The 17018-nt window shown below is 44.4% G+C and overlaps 48 non-coding genes and 20 pseudogenes across 48 annotated transcripts; all 68 read left to right on the plus strand.

The window, feature by feature from the left end:
• The first annotated feature begins 27 nt into the window (after positions 1-27).
• Positions 28-146, plus strand: LOC131733040 (5S ribosomal RNA). The gene has a single exon (XR_009326028.1). It is a non-coding gene; the product is annotated as a 5S ribosomal RNA (ribosomal RNA).
• Positions 147-260: 114 nt separating this feature from the next.
• LOC131732919 (5S ribosomal RNA) lies at positions 261-379 on the plus strand. The gene has a single exon (XR_009325908.1). It is a non-coding gene; the product is annotated as a 5S ribosomal RNA (ribosomal RNA).
• A 98-nt stretch (positions 380-477) lies between these two features.
• LOC131732986 (5S ribosomal RNA) lies at positions 478-596 on the plus strand. The gene has a single exon (XR_009325973.1). It is a non-coding gene; the product is annotated as a 5S ribosomal RNA (ribosomal RNA).
• Positions 597-696: 100 nt separating this feature from the next.
• LOC131733050 (5S ribosomal RNA) lies at positions 697-815 on the plus strand (annotated as a pseudogene).
• Positions 816-915: 100 nt separating this feature from the next.
• On the plus strand, positions 916-1034 carry LOC131732930 (5S ribosomal RNA). Its single transcript, XR_009325919.1, has one exon. It is a non-coding gene; the product is annotated as a 5S ribosomal RNA (ribosomal RNA).
• Positions 1035-1134: 100 nt separating this feature from the next.
• On the plus strand, positions 1135-1253 carry LOC131732941 (5S ribosomal RNA). The gene has a single exon (XR_009325930.1). It is a non-coding gene; the product is annotated as a 5S ribosomal RNA (ribosomal RNA).
• Positions 1254-1353: 100 nt separating this feature from the next.
• Positions 1354-1472, plus strand: LOC131732954 (5S ribosomal RNA). Its single transcript, XR_009325943.1, has one exon. It is a non-coding gene; the product is annotated as a 5S ribosomal RNA (ribosomal RNA).
• Positions 1473-1585: 113 nt separating this feature from the next.
• Positions 1586-1704, plus strand: LOC131732966 (5S ribosomal RNA). Its single transcript, XR_009325954.1, has one exon. It is a non-coding gene; the product is annotated as a 5S ribosomal RNA (ribosomal RNA).
• Positions 1705-1804: 100 nt separating this feature from the next.
• On the plus strand, positions 1805-1923 carry LOC131732998 (5S ribosomal RNA). Its single transcript, XR_009325985.1, has one exon. It is a non-coding gene; the product is annotated as a 5S ribosomal RNA (ribosomal RNA).
• Positions 1924-2023: 100 nt separating this feature from the next.
• Positions 2024-2142, plus strand: LOC131733018 (5S ribosomal RNA). Its single transcript, XR_009326006.1, has one exon. It is a non-coding gene; the product is annotated as a 5S ribosomal RNA (ribosomal RNA).
• Positions 2143-2242: 100 nt separating this feature from the next.
• Positions 2243-2359, plus strand: LOC131733067 (5S ribosomal RNA; annotated as a pseudogene).
• Positions 2360-2459: 100 nt separating this feature from the next.
• Positions 2460-2578, plus strand: LOC131732977 (5S ribosomal RNA). Its single transcript, XR_009325965.1, has one exon. It is a non-coding gene; the product is annotated as a 5S ribosomal RNA (ribosomal RNA).
• A 99-nt stretch (positions 2579-2677) lies between these two features.
• On the plus strand, positions 2678-2785 carry LOC131733105 (5S ribosomal RNA; annotated as a pseudogene).
• A 114-nt stretch (positions 2786-2899) lies between these two features.
• LOC131733098 (5S ribosomal RNA) lies at positions 2900-3008 on the plus strand (annotated as a pseudogene).
• A 112-nt stretch (positions 3009-3120) lies between these two features.
• LOC131732989 (5S ribosomal RNA) lies at positions 3121-3239 on the plus strand. Its single transcript, XR_009325976.1, has one exon. It is a non-coding gene; the product is annotated as a 5S ribosomal RNA (ribosomal RNA).
• A 113-nt stretch (positions 3240-3352) lies between these two features.
• Positions 3353-3471, plus strand: LOC131733066 (5S ribosomal RNA; annotated as a pseudogene).
• Positions 3472-3583: 112 nt separating this feature from the next.
• LOC131733069 (5S ribosomal RNA) lies at positions 3584-3701 on the plus strand (annotated as a pseudogene).
• Positions 3702-3814: 113 nt separating this feature from the next.
• LOC131733046 (5S ribosomal RNA) lies at positions 3815-3932 on the plus strand. The gene has a single exon (XR_009326034.1). It is a non-coding gene; the product is annotated as a 5S ribosomal RNA (ribosomal RNA).
• A 112-nt stretch (positions 3933-4044) lies between these two features.
• Positions 4045-4162, plus strand: LOC131733008 (5S ribosomal RNA). The gene has a single exon (XR_009325996.1). It is a non-coding gene; the product is annotated as a 5S ribosomal RNA (ribosomal RNA).
• Positions 4163-4262: 100 nt separating this feature from the next.
• Positions 4263-4381, plus strand: LOC131733014 (5S ribosomal RNA). Its single transcript, XR_009326002.1, has one exon. It is a non-coding gene; the product is annotated as a 5S ribosomal RNA (ribosomal RNA).
• A 113-nt stretch (positions 4382-4494) lies between these two features.
• LOC131733036 (5S ribosomal RNA) lies at positions 4495-4612 on the plus strand. Its single transcript, XR_009326023.1, has one exon. It is a non-coding gene; the product is annotated as a 5S ribosomal RNA (ribosomal RNA).
• A 99-nt stretch (positions 4613-4711) lies between these two features.
• LOC131732991 (5S ribosomal RNA) lies at positions 4712-4830 on the plus strand. Its single transcript, XR_009325979.1, has one exon. It is a non-coding gene; the product is annotated as a 5S ribosomal RNA (ribosomal RNA).
• A 100-nt stretch (positions 4831-4930) lies between these two features.
• LOC131733088 (5S ribosomal RNA) lies at positions 4931-5048 on the plus strand (annotated as a pseudogene).
• A 100-nt stretch (positions 5049-5148) lies between these two features.
• Positions 5149-5267, plus strand: LOC131732999 (5S ribosomal RNA). Its single transcript, XR_009325986.1, has one exon. It is a non-coding gene; the product is annotated as a 5S ribosomal RNA (ribosomal RNA).
• A 112-nt stretch (positions 5268-5379) lies between these two features.
• LOC131733034 (5S ribosomal RNA) lies at positions 5380-5498 on the plus strand. Its single transcript, XR_009326021.1, has one exon. It is a non-coding gene; the product is annotated as a 5S ribosomal RNA (ribosomal RNA).
• Positions 5499-5598: 100 nt separating this feature from the next.
• LOC131733043 (5S ribosomal RNA) lies at positions 5599-5718 on the plus strand. The gene has a single exon (XR_009326031.1). It is a non-coding gene; the product is annotated as a 5S ribosomal RNA (ribosomal RNA).
• Positions 5719-5817: 99 nt separating this feature from the next.
• LOC131733058 (5S ribosomal RNA) lies at positions 5818-5935 on the plus strand (annotated as a pseudogene).
• A 114-nt stretch (positions 5936-6049) lies between these two features.
• On the plus strand, positions 6050-6158 carry LOC131733104 (5S ribosomal RNA; annotated as a pseudogene).
• Positions 6159-6272: 114 nt separating this feature from the next.
• Positions 6273-6381, plus strand: LOC131733073 (5S ribosomal RNA; annotated as a pseudogene).
• Positions 6382-6713: 332 nt separating this feature from the next.
• LOC131733041 (5S ribosomal RNA) lies at positions 6714-6832 on the plus strand. The gene has a single exon (XR_009326029.1). It is a non-coding gene; the product is annotated as a 5S ribosomal RNA (ribosomal RNA).
• A 98-nt stretch (positions 6833-6930) lies between these two features.
• LOC131733097 (5S ribosomal RNA) lies at positions 6931-7047 on the plus strand (annotated as a pseudogene).
• A 100-nt stretch (positions 7048-7147) lies between these two features.
• LOC131733063 (5S ribosomal RNA) lies at positions 7148-7267 on the plus strand (annotated as a pseudogene).
• A 101-nt stretch (positions 7268-7368) lies between these two features.
• Positions 7369-7487, plus strand: LOC131733044 (5S ribosomal RNA). The gene has a single exon (XR_009326032.1). It is a non-coding gene; the product is annotated as a 5S ribosomal RNA (ribosomal RNA).
• A 99-nt stretch (positions 7488-7586) lies between these two features.
• Positions 7587-7704, plus strand: LOC131733055 (5S ribosomal RNA; annotated as a pseudogene).
• A 100-nt stretch (positions 7705-7804) lies between these two features.
• LOC131733001 (5S ribosomal RNA) lies at positions 7805-7923 on the plus strand. Its single transcript, XR_009325988.1, has one exon. It is a non-coding gene; the product is annotated as a 5S ribosomal RNA (ribosomal RNA).
• A 98-nt stretch (positions 7924-8021) lies between these two features.
• LOC131733013 (5S ribosomal RNA) lies at positions 8022-8140 on the plus strand. The gene has a single exon (XR_009326001.1). It is a non-coding gene; the product is annotated as a 5S ribosomal RNA (ribosomal RNA).
• A 100-nt stretch (positions 8141-8240) lies between these two features.
• On the plus strand, positions 8241-8359 carry LOC131733038 (5S ribosomal RNA). The gene has a single exon (XR_009326025.1). It is a non-coding gene; the product is annotated as a 5S ribosomal RNA (ribosomal RNA).
• A 100-nt stretch (positions 8360-8459) lies between these two features.
• On the plus strand, positions 8460-8578 carry LOC131733009 (5S ribosomal RNA). Its single transcript, XR_009325997.1, has one exon. It is a non-coding gene; the product is annotated as a 5S ribosomal RNA (ribosomal RNA).
• A 100-nt stretch (positions 8579-8678) lies between these two features.
• Positions 8679-8797, plus strand: LOC131733025 (5S ribosomal RNA). Its single transcript, XR_009326012.1, has one exon. It is a non-coding gene; the product is annotated as a 5S ribosomal RNA (ribosomal RNA).
• A 100-nt stretch (positions 8798-8897) lies between these two features.
• Positions 8898-9016, plus strand: LOC131733028 (5S ribosomal RNA). Its single transcript, XR_009326016.1, has one exon. It is a non-coding gene; the product is annotated as a 5S ribosomal RNA (ribosomal RNA).
• Positions 9017-9130: 114 nt separating this feature from the next.
• LOC131733037 (5S ribosomal RNA) lies at positions 9131-9249 on the plus strand. The gene has a single exon (XR_009326024.1). It is a non-coding gene; the product is annotated as a 5S ribosomal RNA (ribosomal RNA).
• A 100-nt stretch (positions 9250-9349) lies between these two features.
• LOC131733048 (5S ribosomal RNA) lies at positions 9350-9468 on the plus strand. The gene has a single exon (XR_009326036.1). It is a non-coding gene; the product is annotated as a 5S ribosomal RNA (ribosomal RNA).
• A 100-nt stretch (positions 9469-9568) lies between these two features.
• LOC131733029 (5S ribosomal RNA) lies at positions 9569-9687 on the plus strand. Its single transcript, XR_009326017.1, has one exon. It is a non-coding gene; the product is annotated as a 5S ribosomal RNA (ribosomal RNA).
• A 114-nt stretch (positions 9688-9801) lies between these two features.
• Positions 9802-9920, plus strand: LOC131733059 (5S ribosomal RNA). Its single transcript, XR_009326038.1, has one exon. It is a non-coding gene; the product is annotated as a 5S ribosomal RNA (ribosomal RNA).
• Positions 9921-10020: 100 nt separating this feature from the next.
• Positions 10021-10139, plus strand: LOC131733030 (5S ribosomal RNA). The gene has a single exon (XR_009326018.1). It is a non-coding gene; the product is annotated as a 5S ribosomal RNA (ribosomal RNA).
• Positions 10140-10253: 114 nt separating this feature from the next.
• LOC131732990 (5S ribosomal RNA) lies at positions 10254-10372 on the plus strand. The gene has a single exon (XR_009325977.1). It is a non-coding gene; the product is annotated as a 5S ribosomal RNA (ribosomal RNA).
• A 114-nt stretch (positions 10373-10486) lies between these two features.
• LOC131732908 (5S ribosomal RNA) lies at positions 10487-10605 on the plus strand. Its single transcript, XR_009325896.1, has one exon. It is a non-coding gene; the product is annotated as a 5S ribosomal RNA (ribosomal RNA).
• Positions 10606-10719: 114 nt separating this feature from the next.
• On the plus strand, positions 10720-10838 carry LOC131733070 (5S ribosomal RNA). The gene has a single exon (XR_009326039.1). It is a non-coding gene; the product is annotated as a 5S ribosomal RNA (ribosomal RNA).
• Positions 10839-10938: 100 nt separating this feature from the next.
• Positions 10939-11057, plus strand: LOC131733081 (5S ribosomal RNA). Its single transcript, XR_009326040.1, has one exon. It is a non-coding gene; the product is annotated as a 5S ribosomal RNA (ribosomal RNA).
• A 114-nt stretch (positions 11058-11171) lies between these two features.
• LOC131732889 (5S ribosomal RNA) lies at positions 11172-11290 on the plus strand. The gene has a single exon (XR_009325876.1). It is a non-coding gene; the product is annotated as a 5S ribosomal RNA (ribosomal RNA).
• A 100-nt stretch (positions 11291-11390) lies between these two features.
• LOC131733092 (5S ribosomal RNA) lies at positions 11391-11509 on the plus strand. Its single transcript, XR_009326041.1, has one exon. It is a non-coding gene; the product is annotated as a 5S ribosomal RNA (ribosomal RNA).
• Positions 11510-11609: 100 nt separating this feature from the next.
• LOC131733007 (5S ribosomal RNA) lies at positions 11610-11728 on the plus strand. Its single transcript, XR_009325995.1, has one exon. It is a non-coding gene; the product is annotated as a 5S ribosomal RNA (ribosomal RNA).
• A 114-nt stretch (positions 11729-11842) lies between these two features.
• On the plus strand, positions 11843-11961 carry LOC131733107 (5S ribosomal RNA). Its single transcript, XR_009326044.1, has one exon. It is a non-coding gene; the product is annotated as a 5S ribosomal RNA (ribosomal RNA).
• Positions 11962-12061: 100 nt separating this feature from the next.
• LOC131733004 (5S ribosomal RNA) lies at positions 12062-12180 on the plus strand. The gene has a single exon (XR_009325992.1). It is a non-coding gene; the product is annotated as a 5S ribosomal RNA (ribosomal RNA).
• Positions 12181-12280: 100 nt separating this feature from the next.
• LOC131733103 (5S ribosomal RNA) lies at positions 12281-12399 on the plus strand. Its single transcript, XR_009326042.1, has one exon. It is a non-coding gene; the product is annotated as a 5S ribosomal RNA (ribosomal RNA).
• Positions 12400-12499: 100 nt separating this feature from the next.
• On the plus strand, positions 12500-12608 carry LOC131733089 (5S ribosomal RNA; annotated as a pseudogene).
• Positions 12609-12722: 114 nt separating this feature from the next.
• On the plus strand, positions 12723-12841 carry LOC131733106 (5S ribosomal RNA). The gene has a single exon (XR_009326043.1). It is a non-coding gene; the product is annotated as a 5S ribosomal RNA (ribosomal RNA).
• Positions 12842-12953: 112 nt separating this feature from the next.
• LOC131733074 (5S ribosomal RNA) lies at positions 12954-13062 on the plus strand (annotated as a pseudogene).
• Positions 13063-13173: 111 nt separating this feature from the next.
• On the plus strand, positions 13174-13282 carry LOC131733090 (5S ribosomal RNA; annotated as a pseudogene).
• Positions 13283-15088: 1806 nt separating this feature from the next.
• Positions 15089-15197, plus strand: LOC131733101 (5S ribosomal RNA; annotated as a pseudogene).
• A 114-nt stretch (positions 15198-15311) lies between these two features.
• LOC131733087 (5S ribosomal RNA) lies at positions 15312-15420 on the plus strand (annotated as a pseudogene).
• A 114-nt stretch (positions 15421-15534) lies between these two features.
• On the plus strand, positions 15535-15643 carry LOC131733100 (5S ribosomal RNA; annotated as a pseudogene).
• Positions 15644-15743: 100 nt separating this feature from the next.
• Positions 15744-15862, plus strand: LOC131733020 (5S ribosomal RNA). The gene has a single exon (XR_009326008.1). It is a non-coding gene; the product is annotated as a 5S ribosomal RNA (ribosomal RNA).
• Positions 15863-15962: 100 nt separating this feature from the next.
• Positions 15963-16081, plus strand: LOC131733108 (5S ribosomal RNA). The gene has a single exon (XR_009326045.1). It is a non-coding gene; the product is annotated as a 5S ribosomal RNA (ribosomal RNA).
• Positions 16082-16181: 100 nt separating this feature from the next.
• LOC131733109 (5S ribosomal RNA) lies at positions 16182-16300 on the plus strand. Its single transcript, XR_009326046.1, has one exon. It is a non-coding gene; the product is annotated as a 5S ribosomal RNA (ribosomal RNA).
• A 100-nt stretch (positions 16301-16400) lies between these two features.
• On the plus strand, positions 16401-16519 carry LOC131733110 (5S ribosomal RNA). The gene has a single exon (XR_009326047.1). It is a non-coding gene; the product is annotated as a 5S ribosomal RNA (ribosomal RNA).
• Positions 16520-16619: 100 nt separating this feature from the next.
• LOC131733093 (5S ribosomal RNA) lies at positions 16620-16728 on the plus strand (annotated as a pseudogene).
• Positions 16729-16828: 100 nt separating this feature from the next.
• On the plus strand, positions 16829-16947 carry LOC131733111 (5S ribosomal RNA). Its single transcript, XR_009326048.1, has one exon. It is a non-coding gene; the product is annotated as a 5S ribosomal RNA (ribosomal RNA).
• The last annotated feature ends 71 nt before the right edge of the window (positions 16948-17018 follow it).

The raw sequence follows: 17018 nt of genomic DNA on the forward strand, positions 1-17018 counted from the left end.
TAAAGTCATGAAAGCAGAAATGCAATCGCCTGCGGCCACACCACCTTGAATAAGCCTGATCTCGTCTGATCTCAGAAGCTAAGCAATGTTGTGCTTGGTTAGTACTTGGATGGGAGACCACCTGGGAATATCAAGTGCTGCAGGCATTATATTTTTGTAATTACATTTTACAATTGAAATGTGTGGAGGACAAAAGGAAATTTTGGAGGAATCACCCCCAGCTCACTAAACATAAAAGTCATGAAAGCAGAAATGCAATCGCCTGCGGCCACACCACCTTGAATAAGCCTGATCTCGTCTGATCTCAGAAGCTAAGCAATGTTGGGCTTGGTTAGTACTTGGATGGGAGACCACCTGGGAATATCAAGTGCTGCAGGCATTACATTTTACAATTGAAATGTGTGGAGGACAAAAGGAATTTTGGAGGATCACCCCCAGCTCACTAAACATAAAAGTCATGAAAGCAGAAATGCAATCGCCTGCGGCCACACCACCTTGAATAAGCCTGATCTCGTCTGATCTCAGAAGCTAAGCAATGTTGGGCTTGGTTAGTACTTGGATGGGAGACCACCTGAGAATATCAAGTGCTGCAGGCATTACATTTTACAATTGAAATGTGTGGAGGACAAAAGGAAATTTTGGAGGAATCACCCCCAGCTCACTAAACATAAAAGTCATGAAAGCAGAAATGCAATCGCCTGCGGCCACACCACCTTGAATAAGCCTGATCTCGTCTGATTTCCGAAGCTAAGCAATGTTGGGCTTGGTTAGTACTTGGATGGGAGACCACCTGGGAATATCAAGTGCTGCAGGCATTACATTTTACAATTGAAATGTGTGGAGGACAAAAGGAAATTTTGGAGGAATCACCCCCAGCTCACTAAACATAAAAGTCATGAAAGCAGAAATGCAATCGCCTGCGGCCACACCACCTTGAATAAGCCTGATCTCGTCTGATCTCAGAAGCTAAGCAATGTTGGGCTTGGTTAGTACTTGGATGGGAGACCACCTGGGAATATCAAGTGCTGCAGGCATTACATTTTACAATTGAAATGTGTGGAGGACAAAAGGAAATTTTGGAGGACTCACCCCCAGCTCACTAAACATAAAAGTCATGAAAGCAGAAATGCAATCGCCTGCGGCCACACCACCTTGAATAAGCCTGATCTCGTCTGATCTCAGAAGCTAAGCAATGTTGGGCTTGGTTAGTACTTGGATGGGAGACCACCTGGGAATATCAAGTGCTGCAGGCATTACATTTTACAATTGAAATGTGTGGAGGACAAAAGGAAATTTTGGAGGACTCACCCCCAGCTCACTAAACATAAAAGTCATGAAAGCAGAAATGCAATCGCCTGCGGCCACACCACCTTGAATAAGCCTGATCTCGTCTGATCTCAGAAGCTAAGCAATGTTGGGCTTGGTTAGTACTTGGATGGGAGACCACCTGGGAATATCAAGTGCTGCAGGCATTACATTTTTGTAATTACATTTTACAATTGAAATGTGTGGAGGACAAAAGGAAATTTTGGAGGAATCACCCCCAGCTCACTAAACTAAAAGTCATGAAAGCAGAAATGCAATCGCCTGCGGCCACACCACCTTGAATAAGCCTGATCTCGTCTGATCTCAGAAGCTAAGCAATGTTGGGCTTGGTTAGTACTTGGATGGGAGACCACCTGGGAATATCAAGTGCTGCAGGCATTACATTTTACAATTGAAATGTGTGGAGGACAAAAGGAAATTTTGGAGGAATCACCCCCAGCTCACTAAACATAAAAGTCATGAAAGCAGAAATGCAATCTCCTGCGGCCACACCACCTTGAATAAGCCTGATCTCGTCTGATCTCAGAAGCTAAGCAATGTTGGGCTTGGTTAGTACTTGGATGGGAGACCACCTGGGAATATCAAGTGCTGCAGGCATTACATTTTACAATTGAAATGTGTGGAGGACAAAAGGAAATTTTGGAGGAATCACCCCCAGCTCACTAAACATAAAAGTCATGAAAGCAGAAATGCAGTCGCCTGCGGCCACACCACCTTGAATAAGCCTGATCTCGTCTGATCTCCGAAGCTAAGCAATGTTGGGCTTGGTTAGTACTTGGATGGGAGACCACCTGGGAATATCAAGTGCTGCAGGCATTACATTTTACAATTGAAATGTGTGGAGGACAAAAGGAAATTTTGGAGGAATCACCCCCAGCTCACTAAACATAAAAGTCATGAAAGCAGAAATGCAATCGCCTGCGGCCACACCACCTTGATAAGCCTGATCTCGTCTGATCTCAGAAGCTAAGCAATGTTGGGCTTGGTTAGTACTTGGATGGAGACCACCTGGGAATATCAAGTGCTGCAGGCATTACATTTTACAATTGAAATGTGTGGAGGACAAAAGGAAATTTTGGAGGACTCACCCCCAGCTCACTAAACATAAAAGTCATGAAAGCAGAAATGCAATCGCCTGCGGCCACACCACCTTGAATAAGCCTGATCTCGTCTGATCTCAGAAGCTAAGCAATGTTGGGCTTGGTTAGTACTTGGATGGGAGACCACCTGGGAATATCAAGTGCTGCAGGCATTACATTTTACAATTGAAATGTGTGGAGGACAAAAGGAAATTTGGAGGAATCACCCCCAGCTCACTAAACATAAAAGTCATGAAAGCAGAAATGCAATCGCCTGCGGCCACACCACCTTGAATAAGCCTGATCTCAGAAGCTAAGCAATGTTGGCTTGGTTAGTACTTGGATGGGAGACCACCTGGGAATATCAAGTGCTGCAGGCATTACATTTTTGTAATTACATTTTACAATTGAAATGTGTGGAGGACAAAAGGAAATTTTGGAGGAATCACCCCCAGCTCACTAAACATAAAAGTCATGAAAGCAGAAATGCAATCGCCTGCGGCCACACCACCTTGAATAAGCCTGATCTCAGAAGCTAAGCAATGTTGGGCTTGGTTAATACTTGGATGGGAGACCACCTGGGAATATCAAGTGCTGCAGGCATTACATTTTTGTAATTATATTTTACAATTGAAATGTGTGGAGGACAAAAGGAAATTTTGGAGAATCACCCCAGCTCACTAAACATAAAAGTCATGAAAGCAGAAATGCAATCGCCTGCGGCCACACCACCTTGAATAAGCCTGATCTCGTCTGATCTCAGAAGCTAAGCAATGTTGGGCTTGGTTAGTACTTGGATGGGAGACCACCTGGGAATATCAAGTGCTGCAGGCATTACATTTTTGTAATTACATTTTACAATTGAAATGTGTGGAGGACAAAAGGAAATTTTGGAGGAATCACCCCAGCTCACTAAACATAAAAGTCATGAAATCAGAAATGCAATCGCCTGCGGCCACACCACCTTGAATAAGCCAGATCTCGTCTGATCTCAGAAGCTAAGCAATGTTGGGCTTGGTTAGTACTTGGATGGGAGACCACCTGGGAATATCAAGTGCTGCAGCATTACATTTTTGTAATTACATTTTACAATTGAAATGTGTGGAGGACAAAAGGAAATTTTGGAGGAATCACCCCAGCTCACTAAACATAAAAGTCATGAAAGCAGAAATGCAATCGCCTGCGGCCACACCATCTTGAATAAGCCTGATCTCGTCTGATCTCAGAAGCTAAGCAATGTTGGCTTGGTTAGTACTTGAATGGGAGACCACCTGGGAATATCAAGTGCTGCAGGCATTACGTTTTTGTAATTACATTTTACAATTGAAATGTGTGGAGGACAAAAGGAAATTTTGGAGGAATCACCCCAGCTCACTAAACATAAAAGTCATGAAAGCAGAACTGCAATCGCCTGCGGCCACACCACTTGAATAAGCCTGATCTCGTCTGATCTCAGAAGCTAAGCAATGTTGGGCTTGGTTAGTACTTGGATGGGAGACCACCTGGGAATATCAAGTGCTGCAGGCATACATTTTTGTAATTACATTTTACAATTGAAATGTGTGGAGGCCAAAGGGAAATTTTGGAGGAATCACCCCAGCTCACTAAACATAAAAGTCATGAAAGCAGAAATGCAATCGCCTGCGGCCACACCACTTTGAATAAGCCTGATCTCGTCTGATCTCAGAAGCTAAGCAATGTTGGGCTGGTTAGTACTTGGATGGGAGACCACCTGGGAATATCAAGTGCTGCAGGCATTACATTTTACAATTGAAATGTGTGGAGGACAAAAGGAAATTTTGTAGGAATCACCCCCAGCTCACTAAACATAAAAGTCATGAAAGCAGAAATGCAATCGTCTGCGGCCACACCACCTTGAATAAGCCTGATCTCGTCTGATCTCAGAAGCGAAGCAATGTTGGGCTTGGTTAGTACTTGGATGGGAGACCACCTGGGAATATCAAGTGCTGCAGGCATTACATTTTTGTAATTACATTTTACAATTGAAATGTGTGGAGGACAAAAGGAAATTTTGGAGGAATCACCCCCAGCTCACTAAACATAAAAGTCATGAAAGCAGAATGCAATCGCCTGCGGCCACACCACCTTGAATAGCCTGATCTCGTCTGATCTCAGAAGCTAAGCAATGTTGGGCTTGGTTAGTACTTGGATGGGAGACCACCTGGGAATATCAAGTGCTGCAGGCATTACATTTTACAATGGAAATGTGTGGAGGACAAAAGGAAATTTGGAGGAATCACCCCCAGCTCACTAAACATAAAAGTCATGAAAGCAGAAATGCAATCGCCTGCGGCCACACCACCTTGAATAAGCCTGATCTCGTCTGATCTCAGAAGCTAAGCAATGTTGGGCTTGGTTAGTACTTGGATGGGAGACCACCTGGGAATATCAAGTGCTGCAGGTATTACATTTTACAATTGAAATGTGTGGAGGACAAAAGGAAATTTTGGAGGAATCACCCCCAGCTCACTAAACATAAAAGTCATGAAAGCAGAAATGCAATCGCCTGCGGCACACCACCTTGAATAAGCCTGATCTCGTCTGATCTCAGAAGCTAAGAAATGTTGGGCTTGGTTAGTTCTTGGATGGGAGACCACATGGGAATATCAAGTGCTGCAGGCATTACATTTTGACAATTGAAATGTGTGGAGGACAAAAGGATGTTTTGGAGGAATCACCCCCAGCTCACTAAACATAAAGTCATGAAAGCTGGAATGCAATCGCCTGCGGCCACACCACCTTGAATAAGCCTGATCTCGTCTGATCTCAGAAGCTAAGCAATGTTGGGCTTGGTTAGTACTTGGATGGGAGACCACCTGGGAATATCAAGTACTGCAGGCATTACATTTTTGTAATGACATTTTACAATTGAAATGTGTGGAGGACAAAAGGAAATTTGGAGGAATCACCCCAGCTCACTAAACATAAAAGTCATGAAAGCAGAAATGCAATCGCCTGCGGCCACACCACCTTGAATAAGCCTGATCTCGTCTGATCTCAGAAGCTAAGCAATGTTGGGCTTGGTTAGTACTTGGATGGGATACCACCTGGGAATATCAAGTGCTGCTGGCATTACATTTTACAATTGAAATGTGTGGAGGACAAAAGGAAATTTTGGAGGAATCACCCCCAGCTCACTAAACATAAAAGTCATGAAAGCAGAAACGCAATCGCCTGCGGCCACACCACCTTGGAATAAGCCTGATCTCGTCTGATCTCAGAAGCTAAGCAATGTTGGGCTTGGTTAGTACTTGGATGGGAGACCAACTGGGAATATCAAGTGCTGCAGGCATTACATTTTACAATTGAAATGTGTGGAGGACAAAAGGAAATTTTGGAGGAATCACCCCCAGCTCACTAAACATAAAAGTCATGAAAGCAGAAATGCATCGCCTGCGGCCACACCACTTGAATAAGCCTGATCTCGTCTGATCTCAGAAGCTAAGCAATGTTGGGCTTGGTTAGTACTTGGATGGGAGACCAGCTGGGAATATCAAGTGCTGCAGGCATTACATTTTTGTAATTACATTTTACAATTGAAATGTGTGGAGGACAAAAGGAAATTTTGGAGGAATCACCCCCAGCTCACTAAACATAAAAGTCATGAAAGCAGAAATGCAATCGCCTGCGGCCACACCACCTTGAATAAGCCTGATCTCAGAAGCTAAGCAATGTTGGGCTTGGTTAGTACTTGATGGGGAGACCACCTGGGAATATCAAGTGCTGCAGGCATTACATTTTTGTAATTACATTTTACAATTGAAATGTGTGGAGGACAAAAGGAAATTTTGGAGGAATCACCCCCAGCTCACTAAACATAAAAGTCATGAAAGCAGAAATGCAATCGCCTGCGGCCACACCACCTTGAATAAGCCTGATCTCAGAAGCTAAGCAATGTTGGGCTTGGTTAGTACTTGGATGGGAGACCACCTGGGAATATCAAGTGCTGCAGGCATTACATTTTGTAATTACATTTTACAATTGAAATGTGTGGACAAAAGGAAATTTTGGAGGAATCACCCCCAGCTCACTAAACATAAAAGTCATGAAGCAGAAATGCAATCGCCTGCAGCACACCACCTTGAATAAGCCTGATCTCAGAAGCTAAGCAATGTTGGCTTGGTTATACTTGGATGGGAGACCACCTGGGAATATCAAGTGCTGCAGGCCATTACATTTTTGTAATTACATTTTACAATTGAAATGTGTGGAGGACAAAAGGAAATGTTTGGAGGAATCACCCCCCATCTCACTAACATAAAAGTCATGAAAGCAGAAATGCAAATCGCCTGCGGCCACACAACCTTGAATAAGCCTGATCTCGTCTGATCTCAGAAGCTAAGCAATGTTGGGCTTGGTTAGTACTTGGATGGGAGACCACCTGGGAATATCAAGTGCTGCAGGCATTACATTTTACAATTGAAATGTGTGGAGGACAAAAGGAAATTTGGAGGAATCACCCCAGCTCACTAAACATAAAAGTCATGAAAGCAGAAATGCAATTACCTGTGGCCACACACCTGAATAAGCCTGATCTCGTCTGATCTCAGAAGCTAAGCAATGTTGGGCTTGGTTAGTACTTGGATGGGAGACCACCTGGGAATATCAAGTGCTGCAGGCATTACATTTTAACAATTGAAATGTGTGGAGGACAAAAGGAAATTTTGGAGGAATCACCCCCAGCTCACTAAACATAAAAGTCATGAAAGCAGAAATGCAATTCCTGTGGCCACACCACCTTGAATAAGCCTGAATCTCGTCTGATCTCAGAAGCTAAGCAATGTTGGGCTTGGTTAGTACTTGGATGGGAGACCACCTGGGAATATCAAGTGCTGCAGGCATTACATTTTACAATTGAAATGTGTGGAGGACAAAAGGAAATTTTGGGAGGAATCACCCCCAGCTCACTAAACATAAAAGTCATGAAAGCAGAAAGGCAATCACCTGCGGCCACAACACCTTGAATATGCCTGATCTCGTCTGATCTCAGAAGCTAAGCAATGTTGGGCTTGGTTAGTACTTGGATGGGAGACCACCTGGGAATATCAAGTGCTGCAGGCATTACATTTTACAATTGAAATGTGTGGAGGACAAAAGGAAATTTTGGAGGAATCACCCCCAGCTCACTAAACATAAAAGTCATGAAAGCAGAATGCAATCGCCTGCGGCCACACCACCTTGAATAAGCCTGATCTCGTCTGATCTCAGAAGCTAAGCAATGTTGGGCTTGGTTAGTACTTGGATGGGAGACCACCTGGAATATCAAGTGCTGCAGGCATTACATTTTACAATTGAAATGTGTGGAGGACAAAAGGAAATTTTGGAGGAATCACCCCCAGCTCACTAAACATAAAAGTCATGAAAGCAGAAATGCAATCGCCTGCGGCCACACCACCTTGAATAAGCCTGATCTCGTCTGATCTCAGAAGCTAAGCAATGTTGGGCTTGGTTAGTACTTGGATGGGAGACCACCTGGGAATATCAAGTGCTGCAGGCATTACATTTTACAATTGAAATGTGTGGAGGACAAAAGGAAATTTTGGAGGAATCACCCCAGCTCACTAAACATAAAGTCATGAAAGCAGAAATGCAATCGCCTGCGGCCACACCACCTTGAATAAGCCTGATCTCGTCTGATCTCAGAAGCTAAGCAATGTTGGGCTTGGTTAGTACTTGGATGGGAGACCACCTGGGAATATCAAGTGCTGCAGGCATTACATTTTACAATTGAAATGTGTGGAGGACAAAAGGAAATTTTGGAGGAATCACCCCCAGCTCACTAAACATAAAAGTCATGAAAGCAGAAATGCAATCGCCTGCGGCCACACCACCTTGAATAAGCCTGATCTCGTCTGATCTCAGAAGCTAAGCAATGTTGGGCTTTGTTAGTACTTGGATGGGAGACCACCTGGGAATATCAAGTGCTGCAGGCATTACATTTTACAATTGAAATGTGTGGAGGACAAAAGGAAATTTTGGAGGAATCACCCCCAGCTCACTAAACATAAAAGTCATGAAAGCAGAAATGCAATCGCCTGCGACCACACCACCTTGAATAAGCCTGATCTCGTCTGATCTCAGAAGCTAAGCAATGTTGGGCTTGGTTAGTACTTGGATGGGAGACCACCTGGGAATATCAAGTGCTGCAGGCATTACATTTTACAATTGAAATGTGTGGAGGACAAAAGGAAATTTTGGAGGAATCACCCCCAGCTCACTAAACATAAAAGTCATGAAAGCAGAAATGCAATCGCCTGCGGCCACACCACCTTGAATAAGCCTGATCTCGTCTGATCTCAGAAGCTAAGCAATGTTGGGCTTGGTTAGTACTTGGATGGGAGACCACCTGGGAATATCAAGTGCTGCAGGCATTACATTTTACAATTGAAATGTGTGGAGGACAAAAGGAAATTTTGGAGGAATCACCCCCAGCTCACTAAACATAAAAGTCATGAAAGCAGAAATGCAATCGCCTGCGGCCACACCACCTTGAATAAGCCTGATCTCGTCTGATCTCATAAGCTAAGCAATGTTGGGCTTGGTTAGTACTTGGATGGGAGACCACCTGGGAATATCAAGTGCTGCAGGCATTACATTTTTGTAATTACAATTTACAATTGAAATGTGTGGAGGACAAAAGGAAATTTTGGAGGAATCACCCCCAGCTCACTAAACATAAAAGTCATGAAAGCAGAACTGCAATCGCCTGCGGCCACACCACCTTGAATAAGCCTGATCTCGTCTGATCTCAGAAGCTAAGCAATGTTGGGCTTGGTTAGTACTTGGATGGGAGACCACCTGGGAATATCAAGTGCTGCAGGCATTACATTTTACAATTGAAATGTGTGGAGGACAAAAGGAAATTTTGGAGGAATCACCCCCAGCTCACTAAACATAAAAGTCATGAAAGCAGAAATGCAATCGCCTGCGGCCACACCACCTTGAATAAGCCTGATCTCGTCTGATCTCAGAAGCTAAGCAATGTTGGGCTTGGTTAGTACTTGGATGGGAGACCACCTGGGAATATCAAGTGCTGCAGGCATTACATTTTACAATTGAAATGTGTGGAGGACAAAAGGAAATTTTGGAGGAATCACCCCCAGCTCACTAAACATAAAAGTCATGAAAGCAGAAATGCAATCGCCTGCGGCCACACCACCTTGAATAAGCCTGATCTCGTCTGATCTCATAAGCTAAGCAATGTTGGGCTTGGTTAGTACTTGGATGGGAGACCACCTGGGAATATCAAGTGCTGCAGGCATTACATTTTTGTAATTACAATTTACAATTGAAATGTGTGGAGGACAAAAGGAAATTTTGGAGGAATCACCCCCAGCTCACTAAACATAAAAGTCATGAAAGCAGAAATGCAATCGCCTGCGGCCACACCACCTTGAATAAGCCTGATCTCGTCTGATCTCAGAAGCTAAGCAATGTTGGGCTTGGTTAGTACTTGGATGGGAGACCACCTGGGAATATCAAGTGCTGCAGGCATTACATTTTACAATTGAAATGTGTGGAGGACAAAAGGAAATTTTGGAGGAATCACCCCCAGCTCACTAAACATAAAAGTCATGAAAGCAGAAATGCAATCGCCTGCGGCCACACCACCTTGAATAAGCCTGATCTCGTCTGATCTCATAAGCTAAGCAATGTTGGGCTTGGTTAGTACTTGGATGGGAGACCACCTGGGAATATCAAGTGCTGCAGGCATTACATTTTTGTAATTACAATTTACAATTGAAATGTGTGGAGGACAAAAGGAAATTTTGGAGGAATCACCCCCAGCTCACTAAACATAAAAGTCATGAAAGCAGAAATGCAATCGCCTGCGGCCACACCACCTTGACTAAGCCTGATCTCGTCTGATCTCAGAAGCTAAGCAATGTTGGGCTTGGTTAGTACTTGGATGGGAGACCACCTGGGAATATCAAGTGCTGCAGGCATTACATTTTTGTAATTACATTTTACAATTGAAATGTGTGGAGGACAAAAGGAAATTTTGGAGGAATCACCCCCAGCTCACTAAACATAAAAGTCATGAAAGCAGAAATGCAATCGCCTGCGGCCACACCACCTTGAATAAGCCTGATCTCGTCTGATCTCAGAAGCTAAGCAATGTTGGGCTTGGTTAGTACTTGGATGGGAGACCTCCTGGGAATATCAAGTGCTGCAGGCATTACATTTTTGTAATTACATTTTACAATTGTAATGTGTGGAGGACAAAAGGAAATTTTGGAGGAATCACCCCCAGCTCACTAAACATAAAAGTCATGAAAGCAGAAAAGCAACTGCCTGCGGCCACACCACCTTGAATAAGCCTGATCTCGTCTGATCTCAGAAGCTAAGCAATGTTGGGCTTGGTTAGTACTTGGATGGGAGACCACCTGGGAATATCAAGTGCTGCAGGCATAACATTTTACAATTGAAATGTGTGGAGGAAAAAAGGAAATTTTTGAGGAATCACCCCCAGCTCCCTAAACATAAAAGTCATGAAAGCAGAAATGCAATCGCCTGCGGCCACACCACCTTGAATAAGCCTGATCTCGTCTGATCTCAGAAGCTAAGCAATGTTGGGCTTGGTTAGTACTTGGATGGGAGACCACCTGGGAATATCAAGTGCTGCAGGCATTACATTTTTGTAATTACATTTTACAATTGAAATGTGTGGAGGACAAAAGGAAATTTTGGAGGAATCACCCCCAGCTCCCTAAACATAAAAGTCATGAAAGCAGAAAAGCAATCGCCTGCGGCCACACCACCTTGAATAAGCCTGATCTCGTCTGATCTCAGAAGCTAAGCAATGTTGGGCTTGATTAGTACTTGGATGGGAGACCACCTGGGAATATCAAGTGCTGCAGGCATTACATTTTACAATTGAAATGTGTGGAGGACAAAAGGAAATTTTGGAGGAATCACCCCCAGCTCACTAAACATAAAAGTCATGAAAGCAGAAATGCAGTCGCCTGCGGCCACACCACCTTGAATAAGCCTGATCTCGTCTGATCTCAGAAGCTAAGCAATGTTGGGCTTGGTTAGTACTTGGATGGGAGACCACCTGGGAATATCAAGTGCTGCAGGCATTACATTTTACAATTGAAATGTGTGGAGGACAAAAGGAAATTTTGGAGGAATCACCCCCAGCTCACTAAACATAAAAGTCATGAAAGCAGAAATGCAATCGCCTGCGGCCACACCACCTTGAATAAGCCTGATCTCGTCTGATCTCAGAAGCTAAGCAATGTTGGGCTTGATTAGTACTTGGATGGGAGACCACCTGGGAATATCAAGTGCTGCAGGCATTACATTTTTGTAATTACATTTTACAATTGAAATGTGTGGAGGACAAAAGGAAATTTTGGAGGAATCACCCCCAGCTCACTAAACATAAAAGTCATGAAAGCAGAAATGCAATCGCCTGCGGCCACACCACCTTGAATAAGCCTGATCTCGTCTGATCTCAGAAGCTAAGCAATGTTGGGCTTGATTAGTACTTGGATGGGAGACCACCTGGGAATATCAAGTGCTGCAGGCATTACATTTTACAATTGAAATGTGTGGAGGACAAAAGGAAATTTTGGAGGAATCACCCCCAGCTCACTAAACATAAAAGTCATGAAAGCAGAAATGCAATCGCCTGCGGCCACATCACCTTGAATAAGCCTGATCTCGTCTGATCTCAGAAGCTAAGCAATGTTGGGCTTGGTTAGTACTTGGATGGGAGACCACCTGGGAATATCAAGTGCTGCAGGCATTACATTTTACAATTGAAATGTGTGGAGGACAAAAGGAAATTTTGGAGGAATCACCCCCAGCTCACTAAACATAAAAGTCATGAAAGCAGAAATGCAATCGCCTGCGGCCACACCACCTTGAATAAGCCTGATCTCGTCTGATCTCAGAAGCTAAGCAATGTTGGGCTTGGTTAGTACTTGGATGGGAGACCACCTGGGAATATCAAGTGCTGCAGGCATTACATTTTACAATTGAAATGTGTGGAGGACAAAAGGAAATTTTGGAGGAATCACCCCCAGCTCACTAAACATAAAAGTCATGAAAGCAGAAATGCAAACGCCTGCGGCCACACCACCTTGAATAAGCCTGATCTCAGAAGCTAAGCAATGTTGGGCTTGGTTAGTACTTGGATGGGAAACCACCTGGGAATATCAAGTGCTGCAGGCATTACATTTTTGTAATTACATTTTACAATTGAAATGTGTGGAGGACAAAAGGAAATTTTGGAGGAATCACCCCAAGCTCACTAAACATAAAAGTCATGAAAGCAGAAATGCAGTCGCCTGCGGCCACACCACCTTGAATAAGCCTGATCTCGTCTGATCTCAGAAGCTAAGCAATGTTGGGCTTGGTTAGTACTTGGATGGGAGACCACCTGGGAATATCAAGTGCTGCAGGCATTACATTTTTGTAATTACATTTTACAATTGAAATGTGTGGAGGACAAAAGGATATTTTAGAGGAATCACCACCAGCTCACTAAACATAAGTCATGAAAGCAGAAAAGCAATCGCCTGCGGCCACACCACCTTGAATAAGCCTGATCTCAGAAGCTAAGCAATGTTGGGCTTGGTTAGTACTTGGATGGGAGACCACCTGGGAATATCAAGTGCTGCAGGCATTACATTTTTGTAATTACATTTTACAATTGAAATGTGTGGACAAAAGGAAATTTTGGAGGAATCACCCCCAGCTCACTAAACATTAAAGTCATGAATGCAGAAATGCAATCGCCTGCGGCCACACCACCTTTAATAAGCCTGATCTCAGAAGCTAAGCAATGTTGGGCTTGGTTAGTACTTGGATGGGAGACCACCTGGGAATATCAAGTGCTGCAGGCATTACATTTTTGTAATTACATTTTACAATTGAAATGTGTGGAGGACATGATTTCCATTACACGAGAGTAGATGTTAAAACTTCATGCTGATTTGAACTCGGCTCTCGCCAAGATAAGCACCAACTAAGACGTAGCTTTACAGTAAACTAATGTGATCCATATGTGTCTCCATCCATTTACGTTTCCTTCCATATGATGATGTAGATATCCTTCTGTCTGGTGTTAATGGCTGAAGTGTAATGCTGGCTCCAGGGATCAGCTTATTTTGCCTCCCTGGCGCATCAGCACACACAACGGCTGCGATGCTGGCTCCGGGGATCAACCAAAGTGCGGCCTCCCCAGCGCATCAGCATGACAACCGTCTGGATTGAGCTAAGTAGGGTACATCTCTGGGGTTTTCAAGTGGGCACCTTCCATCCTCAGTGTTTCGTCGACTAGCCCACGACACCTCAAGACGGCTCGACGGTGATTCTGGCGTCCCAGCATCACCCCCCTCCGTCCCCCACTCAACTCAGCCCAGCTTACTTACCTGTCCCCAGCCAGAATCTTTCCGTCTCAACCACAGCCAGTTGCTGCTCCTCTCTGCTGCTTCAGATAAGTTCTTCACTGTGCGACGCAACTCTTGGCCACTGAATCCGACGTCTCTGAGAAACCGGGTTGTAGAGTGTGCCACAAATCCTCGACAACCCACTTCCACTGGGTAAACCCGAACTCTCCATCCTCGCTGTTCCGCTTCAGTGGCTAGTTGAGCATACCGCAGTTTCTTCCTCTCATACGCCTCATCTACAGCATCCTCCCATGGCACTGTTAACTCTACCAGGTGAACAAGGCGTGCTGATCCAGACCACAAGACAATATCTGGTCGAAGGTTAGTGGTGGCAATCTCAGGTGGAAAAATAAGCCGTTGACCAACATCTGCCAGCATTTTCCAGTCTCTAGCAGCTTCCAGTTGTCCTGGGCGAGAATTGGTTTTAACACCTTTTCCTGGTGGTTGCTCTCCTGGGCGGAGGAATGTTGTCTTTTGTGTGTAATGTTTTGATGGAACAGGTGACAACTTATTGGTCATGTTACGCTTGTCTTCCAATGCTAAGGCCAAACATCGCAGCACCTGGTCATGGCGCCAAGTAAACCGTCCTTGGCTAAGAGCCACCTTACATCCTGTCAAAATGTGCCTTAATGTTGCAGGTGATGAACACAAAGGACATGAGGGATCCTCTCCTACCCAGAGGTTTAGGTTCTGTGGTGATGGGAGAACATCATATGTTGACCTGATGAGGAAACTGATCCTGCTCTGTTCCATTGACCATAGGTCTTTCCAGCCAATCTTGCGTTGTTCCACACTCTCCCATCTCATCCATTCTCCCTGCTTGGCCTGGGAAATGGCCTTTATACACCTCATCCTCTCCTCCTGCTTTTGCACCTCGTTGACTACCAGCTTCCTTCTTTGAGCTGGGGCCGCCTTGTGCCATGTAGGAGGAGTTGAACTGAAACCAAGACCCCCTCTTCCATGCTGAACTTGCCCCATGATATCACCAATTCGAAGGGCAGCCTTTGCATCTTCCACAGCTTTCTTTGCCGCCCACTTTCTTCCAGTTTTCAACACAGGTGCTGCCTCCCTTACGCATTTATCGCGTGACTCTACTAATGTCATTTCCAGTCTGACCTTGGCACACTTAAACTCCTCGGTTAGAGCAGAGACTGGTAGCTGCAGTATTCCTTTACCATAAAGTCCCACTTTATGGAGGAATTTTGGAGGAATCACCCCCAGCTCACTAAACATAAAAGTCATGAAAGCAGAAAAGCAATCGCCTGCGGCCACACCACCTTGAATAAGCCTTATCTCAGAAGCTAAGCAATGTTGGGCTTGGTTAGTACTTGGATGGGAGACCACCTGGGAATATCAAGTGCTGCAGGCATTACATTTTTGTAATTACATTTTACAATTGAAATGTGTGGAGGACAAAAGGATATTTTAGAGGAATCACCCCCAGCTCACTAAACATAAAAGTCATGAAAGCAGAAAAGCAATCGCCTGCGGCCACACCACCTTGAATAAGCCTGATCTCAGAAGCTAAGCAATGTTGGGCTTGGTTAGTACTTGGATGGGAGACCCCCTGGGAATATCAAGTGCTGCAGGCATTACATTTTTGTAATTACATTTTACAATTGAAATGTGTGGAGGACAAAAGGAAATTTTGGAGGAATCACCCCCAGCTCACTAAACATAAAAGTCATGAAAGCAGAAATGCAATCGCCTGCGGCCACACCACCTTGAATAAGCCTGATCTCAGAAGCTAAGCAATGTTGGGCTTGGTTAGCACTTGGATGGGAGACCACCTGGGAATATCAAGTGCTGCAGGCATTACATTTTACAATTGAAATGTGTGGAGGACAAAAGGAAATTTTGGAGGAATCACCCCCAGCTCACTAAACATAAAAGTCATGAAAGCAGAAATGCAATCGCCTGCGGCCACACCACCTTGAATAAGCCTGATCTTGTCTGATCTCAGAAGCTAAGCAATGTTGGGCTTGGTTAGTACTTGGATGGGAGACCACCTGGGAATATCAAGTGCTGCAGGCATTACATTTTACAATTGAAATGTGTGGAGGACAAAAGGAAATTTTGGAGGAATCACCCCCAGCTCACTAAACATAAAAGTCATGAAAGCAGAAATGCAATCGCCTGCGGCCACACCACCTTGAATAAGCCTGATCTCGTCTGATCTCAGAAGCTAAGCAATGTTGGGCTTGGTTAGTACTTGGATGGGAGACCACCTGGGAATATCAAGTGCTGCAGGCATTACATTTTACAATTGAAATGTGTGGAGGACAAAAGGAAATTTTGGAGGAATCACCCCCAGCTCACTAAACATAAAAGTCATGAAAGCAGAAATGCAATCGCCTGCGGCCACACCACCTTGAATAAGCCTGATCTCGTCTGATCTCAGAAGCTAAGCAATGTTGGGCTTGGTTAGTACTTGGATGGGAGACCACCTGGGAATATCAAGTGCTGCAGGCATTACATTTTACAATTGAAATGTGTGGAGGACAAAAGGAAATTTTGGAGGAATCACCCCCAGCTCACTAAACATAAAAGTCATGAAAGCAGAAATGCAATCGCCTGCGGCCACACCACCTTGAATAAGCCTGATCTCGTCTGATCTCAGAAGCTAAGCAATGTTGGGCTTGGTTAGTACTTGGATGGGAGACCACCTGGGAATATCAAGTGCTGCAGGCATTACATTTTACAATTGAAATGTGTGGAGGACAAAAGGAAATTTTGGAGGAATCACCCCCAGCTCACTAAACATAAAAGTCATGAAAGCAGAAATGCAATCGCCTGCGGCCACACCACCTTGAATAAGCCTGATCTCAGAAGCTAAGTAATGTTGGGCTTGGTTAGTACTTGGATGGGAGACCACCTGGGAATATCAAGTGCTGCAGGCATTACATTTTACAATTGAAATGTGTGGAGGACAAAAGGAAATTTTGGAGGAATCACCCCCAGCTCACTAAACATAAAAGTCATGAAAGCAGAAATGCAATCGCCTGCGGCCACACCACCTTGAATAAGCCTGATCTCGTCTGATCTCAGAAGCTAAGCAATGTTGGGCTTGGTTAGTACTTGGATGGGAGACCACCTGGGAATATCAAGTGCTGCAGGCATTACATTTTACAATTGAAATGTGTGGAGGACAAAAGGAAATTTTGGAGGAATCACCCCCAGCTCACTAAAC

The sequence above is a fragment of the Acipenser ruthenus genome, unplaced genomic scaffold (genome assembly GCF_902713425.1).
Source record: "Acipenser ruthenus unplaced genomic scaffold, fAciRut3.2 maternal haplotype, whole genome shotgun sequence".
NCBI classification, from domain to species: domain Eukaryota; kingdom Metazoa; phylum Chordata; class Actinopteri; order Acipenseriformes; family Acipenseridae; genus Acipenser; species Acipenser ruthenus.